The sequence below is a fragment of the Nematolebias whitei genome, chromosome 12, assembly GCF_014905685.2.
Source record: "Nematolebias whitei isolate Nwh7 chromosome 12, NemWhi1, whole genome shotgun sequence".
NCBI classification, from domain to species: Eukaryota; Metazoa; Chordata; class Actinopteri; order Cyprinodontiformes; family Rivulidae; genus Nematolebias; species Nematolebias whitei.
In genome coordinates this window covers 31,409,923-31,416,616 of record NC_056509.1, presented here as the reverse complement: position 1 = coordinate 31,416,616, position 6,694 = coordinate 31,409,923, and positions in this window count along the sequence as shown.

Here is a 6,694-nt window from a genome sequence, read left to right as displayed (position 1 = left end):
AAAAAAACACAGAAGAAGTTCTACTTCCATGATGAGCGTAAACAAACCTGAGCACCCCAAATGGACCCGCTCCAGGTTTTAATGATGGTGGAGACGTTACTGCACTCCCTGACTGAGCTACAGGTAATACAGATCATTTTGAGCTCTTTCAAAGTTTCTAGTAGAAATGTTGTCGCTCACCGATCAGTTTTGCTTCCCTGACATATTAACATTAGCCAGGTGGAAATACGTAAAGTTGACATGATCACATGCAAGTCAGGTCAGTTTTCCACAATCGGAATAAAATGATCAGATTAAGTGTTTACATGCACATCGTTCAGATTATGAATTGGAATAAACCACCCCTCATTAGCTATGTTTACATGTGCAGAATTCTTTGACCGGATTGAAATGTGTTCTGTTTGAATAATTCAAATGTATTGTTTACATGGGCACAATCTGTTCATGACGAGCGTTTACATGCAGCGGGCTTTATTCTGAACAGCAGTACTGACATGCGCAGAGTGGTAAACTCGCCTTAAAAAAAACACCGAAGAAGAAGTTCTACTTCCGGGTGAACGTAAACAAACCTGAGCACCCAAAATGGACCCGCAACAGGTTTTAATGATGGTGGAGACGTTGCTGCACTCCCTGACTGAGCTACATGTAATATAAATCATTTTGAGCTCTTTCAAAGTTTCTAGTAGAAATGTTGTGTCGCTCACCGACCAGTTTTACTTCCCTGACATGCTAATATTATTAGCGTTAGCCAGGCGGAAATGGCAAAGTCGCACATGCGCAGTCAGGTCAGTTTTTCACCATCAGATAAAAACGAACAGATCAAGCGTTTACATGCGCACCTATCGGGTTTCGGATCGGCGTAAACCACCCGCTTCGTTCTGATCACAAATTATATCGGATCGCGCCGAATACACAAAAAATAACCCGAACGGAGTGTTTACATGACACACTTTTATTCCGACCGGCCATTTGATCCGGTTACTTATGTCCATGTAAATGTAGTGAACCAGATAACCTCAAATCTACCAGATGGACAGAGACTGTTATTTTCATTGATCTGAATAAGTCTGAACCATCTGATGAACTTTCTTTCTTGAATTAATCAAGCAGAAAAGACAATTCTTTATAATCATTACTGTCTTACAAATGTTTTGATAATCAAATTGTGTTAGTTCACTCAATGCTTTACAGGTTGAAAAGAACTACTAATTTTTATTTTTACATAAACAGTAAGTAATGATTTTTGTTCCTCATTCAGAGAAGAAATCACCTGAATATGCATTTCTTGATTTTCTGTCTGAAATGAGCAAGCTGTCGTAAGTATGTTAAAGGTTGGTTTTCGGTCAACTAAAATGTTTACCGAGAAAAATGTCATGTTTTACTATTTGAAAAGATTACAAAGTGTGAGACTCCACGAAGTCTGCTGTTGCTGCAATAATCTTTTCTGTATGTTGTAAACAATCCTTGACTTATGATAACATCTTACGTCACAAATCCACTCCTCTTTCTGGTCCTTCCACGAATCAGAAAGCTCTAAATTGAACAGGAAGTCGACCCAAATAAAATGTGGCAACTTCTCAGTTCATAGAGAAGAGAAGGAATAGAGAATTATGGATTCCAGAATTCCAAGAGAATGAGAGTTCTGAGAGATGTTGGAATGAGAGCTGACAACAGGTCCGATAGTCCAACAGAATGAGCAGATTGAGAGTGCAGCCGGTTATGAAGAGTTTGGAGTTATGAAGAACCAGGAACGTTTGGGATTATAATTCTGTTTTGAGCTAATCAACGCACGACTTTCTGAAGGTTTGGTAGCTCTCGACGGAGACGCTGAAACGAGTCAGAAAGGAACTACATCCAACGCTGATTCATCGTCAACAGGTAGATGGTTCTATTTTGACCAAGTGTACCGTGAGAAGCTGAGGATCTGACGAAGCGTGCAATTTCTGGTTAAACAGATTAAACTTCCCTCACACAGTTCTCTGTAAGATAATCTCCTTTCACTCTAAAACCCACCTCTCTCTCATAAATCAGTACAGATATTTTAGAAATATCTTAAGCAAAGTCCTCAAATCACCGCCGAGTGATTTGAAGTTCATTTTCTGTGAAACTGTCTGTTATTATTTTCATATTTTGCCAAATTAATGTAAATGTTTGATGTTAAACTTTGATTCTGAAAATAAATGATTCCATTCATTTGATGGGTCAAAGATAAATGACGTCTCTCGTTCACATTTCTGTTAAATTCAATGCACGACATTTACAGTCAGAAAAATGAAGAACTCGTGAAAAGTATGCATAAATATATATCCATATATTTGTCATACAACAAGTGACACGTACCTCACGTGACTCACTACAAACTGGTGGCCCGTACGGGGATGACTGTTAAATCCGTGTGTAAATTGATTTTACGTGTTGGCATGGTGAAAGAGTAACAGCTGATGAGCTGTAAAGTTTACGCAGCGGCTGAGCTGCGCGCTTGGAGCTGCACTCTGCAACTAAACGCTGCATGTTTAAGCGTTGACCTGGCAATGTTTTAAAAGCTGAAATTGTGTCATAAGTCTTGTGTAAGCTGAAATGGTACGTCTGTTATGTGTAACTAAGAGCTAATGAGCTGTGGAAGACGTTATTCTGTCTAAAAAGTACGAGGTTCTGCTTTAAGACCCGGCTGTGACCAGTTCGGTTCTGTTCAGTTTGAACGAGTATTTTGAACAGATGGATAAACGTTTTAAAAGCTGAGTGCCATCTCAGAACACAGTTAGAAGTTGTTTCGTTACAATTTTTAGCAGAAAAAGTGCATTTTGATGGTTTAAAAGACGAAAAAGTGACGAACTATTTTACGCTAATCTAACTTGCTAGGTAGAGAAAACGCTTCCTGATTGGTTGAATTCGCTGTTGTGGAGCGCTTTCATTGGTTGAAGGTTTGACTGACGTGGCTACGTCACTTCCTCTCACCCTACGCTGCTGCCATTGGTGATTTCAGTCACGTGACCCGGATATGAAATTCATTTTCATAGGGAAATAAAATCTGCTTTTTAAAGCTGAAAAGTAACTTTAATGTGGTTTTGACACGCTGGTCAAGTGCTTCGAAGCCTGCTTGCTGAAATTTTGCTACGTTAGAGTTTAAAATTCGCCAAAAAACGATGTTTTTAAACAAAGCTAGCGATGCTAATTTTAAGCTAACAAGCTAACGACCGGAGCTTAAAACTACGCTTAAAATCACTAAATGAAGCTACTATCAGTCCCAAACACTCATGTTCAAGCTATAAAGTCTGATTGCAAAAACTTTTGCCACTTTTGTGTAAAAAATCCGTTCAGAAATGTTGATTTTGACCGAGTTTAGCCGAAGCTAACTTCAAGCTAAGCGGCTAACAACAGGATGTCAACCGAACGCCACAGGAAGTCATAGCACCCCTAGTGGACAACACAAAAAGTGACGGAGTTATAATTGTTGAGGAAATACTGACATCTCCTGGCGAGACGTGAGATCACAGATTTCACTTCGTTTTTTAGGTAAAGAGTGAAATTAAACGTCTTTTTATTTTTCTGTAAGGCAAATTCTGAGTTAACAAACTTCCTCAAAGCTGAATAAAACACTGTTATCTTACATTTTAAGAAGTAATAGGTATTTATGCAAAGAAGCATTCACCAAAAAGTTTATTTCACTGTTAATCCTTTAAAAATAAGGTACAAAAATAAACATTAACTTTTTAAAACAGATACAGTTACAAATATTCACAGAGTTGAACAGTTTACTCATTTTGCTTGAAGGATAATACACGTTTAATTGCAAAATCACTAAATAAGAGTAAATTTATCAGGAAAAAGAGATTTTCTGTTTAATTTACCACCTAAATAAAATATCTCTCTATTTAATTTTAAATAGAAGCTATACAGGAGCAAAGACAGTTTTTCTGAAGAAAGACTGATTATTCCTCATCATCAAATTCTTTTCTCTTTTCACCCACCTGGGTTGATTGAGTAACTGTTTAAAATAGCAAATTTCTGGAACAGAACGGTTTAAAAAATGTTTTAAACTAATATTGCTGTGAGACTAAAAGAAAATTTGCAGGTTTATAAAAAATTCAGTGTTTTAGAGTAAATACACTAAAAACAGCTTGGTACTCTAGTATCTGTGGAAAATAAGCACAAAAAGTAACACTGCTGAAAGAGCATTTACTTAAATATTCATGAATTGGGGTAAAACCTGAGAAAGGTACCCACAGTTGAATAAGTGACTTATAACAGTACGTCTGTGTAAACCCAAAGCTAAAATAAGTGTGAAAACTCATTGACTTGAATACAAATATTTACCTGTAAAATATCTAAAGCTTGCAACTGTTCAAACAGATAAATTGCTACACAGTGAAAACATGGCAGGTGTGTTAGAAAAAGATTTTGACACAAAAGGAATTGCGGACTACTTGGAGAATGCGCTCGCGCTTCTCGGAGAGTCCTTACATCCATTTATGACTCAGACAGAGCGCATGAACCCAAAAGAGTTAGTGGACAATCTGAAGGAGGTTGCAGAAAGTGTGACCTCTGCAGAAATCACAAAGTCAAGTTATGAAAAGCTGGCTAAAATTGCAATCTTGCTGAAAGAATCATTCTATAAGGCCGTTGATAAAACTGTTATAATCAAACAAAGGTTAGACAGTGAAATAGATTTGGCTCAAAAGACGGAAGAATACGTCCGTCAATTTAGAAATGAACACGAGGTCCTCATGACGAAACATTATGAACAGATGTTTCAGTTACAGCAAGATACAAGTACAGAAATTGCTTTGCTGAACAGCAAACTACAAGTACTTGAAGCATCACTATCGGAAGCAGAGGATAAAGAACAAGCGTACCAATCCGTGCGTGCAGATAACGATGTGCTACAAGCACAGTTACAGACCGCCTTGAAGGAGCTGGACGCTTGCAAAGCAGACAAGACGGAATCACTCCGACAATGGCTGATTTTAAAAAGTAAATATCAGACATCACAGGAGGACCTGAAAGCTTGTGAGGAGAATTTAGCTACAGCTATAAACCTGATTTCTGATATGGGGCGGCCTGGTCTGAGACTCAAAGACGAACAGTCTAAGGGTCCAAGACAGCCACAAACTCTCCAGTCAGATGCTGTTGCACCTCTTCCTCCTGACAACAAACCGTTACCCCCACCCCCACCATGGGCGGTAGGGACAGAACTGCACCAATATGTACCTCTTCCTCCTGACACCATGCCCCCACCCCCACCACCATGGGCGGTAGGGACAGAACAGCACCGATATGCACCTCTTCCTCCTTATCAGCCACCCCCACCCCCACCATGGGCGGTAGGAGCAGGCCTTGACCAATCTGCACCAATCACGCATGTGAGACCGTTGATACAGTCTCCTTCAATGGATGATTTGCAGAAAGTCTCAAAATATGTACAACGTTTCGTTCCCGGCCCTATGGGGTCAGCAGGAACAAAAGCGTACCTCAGAGATCTGGATTTCAGATTGAGAGCTTATCCTAATGCTACGGCAGAAGATAAAATCAGTCTGATACGACTCACTTCGGACAGAGAGGTGTTCACCTTCATCGAGCGTCTATCAGATGCAACGAGGAGGGATTACAACCTTCTGTGTGAGGCTCTGATCAAAGAGTATGACTCTTGCACGGGACCTGCTGGTTTCCCAGCCGCTGACAAGGTCACGCAGGGCAAGAATGAACATCCAAAAGTTTATTACAAAAGAATCTTCCAAGCTTATTTTGGTAACAGAAATGAGACTGGAATGGAAGAAGATGATGGTTTTAAGTTTGTTTTCACCAAAAATCTCCACTCTGATTTTAAAAAATCAGTACAAATGATGGCAAATTTCAGAGAAAAATCCATCAGTGAGATTAAACAGTGTGCTGTGAATGTGTTTGAAGCATGTTCTCATGATAAGACGCCCATTGAAGTGTTTCCTAGTGTAAAGGTTAAACCCCACTCTCTTGAACTAGAAGGACGACGTGCTTCGCCACCTCCTCCTAAGAAAGAGAGAAAACAGTCTGTTCAAAATAACAAACCACGTAATGAAGGTGCACGTTGGGACAAAAATGCTCCTCTTTCAGAGGATGAACGTGATTATCGTAAATGGGGTGAGCGCAGGACGCAACGATATGAGAAACCATATCGGCAGGGGCAGTACGTAAAGGAACCCCCGAAAGACGTACCTGACCGTCCCCCACCTCGGACGAAACGAACCGAGGCGAAAAAATCACAAAAGTTCCAGAAACAAGGCCCTACACCTCTGAACTCGGAAGAGACAGAGAAAATACGCAGGTTGTTAGAAACTTTGAAACACACTGACACGGGAACCCAACCAGGAGCACTTTGCAGTGATGTAATTCCCATTACATCTGAGGGCGCGAATGACAACATAACAGATGTCGGTGAAACACACCAAGACGTTGCTGTTGTTGACTCAAACAACCCCTCATCTGAAGAAGGGGGGGTAAACACACACACAAGCGATGACGAGTCATCGCAAGCTGAACACTCAGAAACAGCTTCTGCTGTACTGACGGTTCAGACAAATCAAGATTACACAGATAAATCTGAACGCATGAAGAAGCGTCAGAAAAAACCCAAGAGGTTTCTGTGTAACTTTATCAGAAAGGGGGCCGCCAAAAAGGCGTACCTGTCAGTAACACTCGAAGGTGTCCTCACACACGAAGC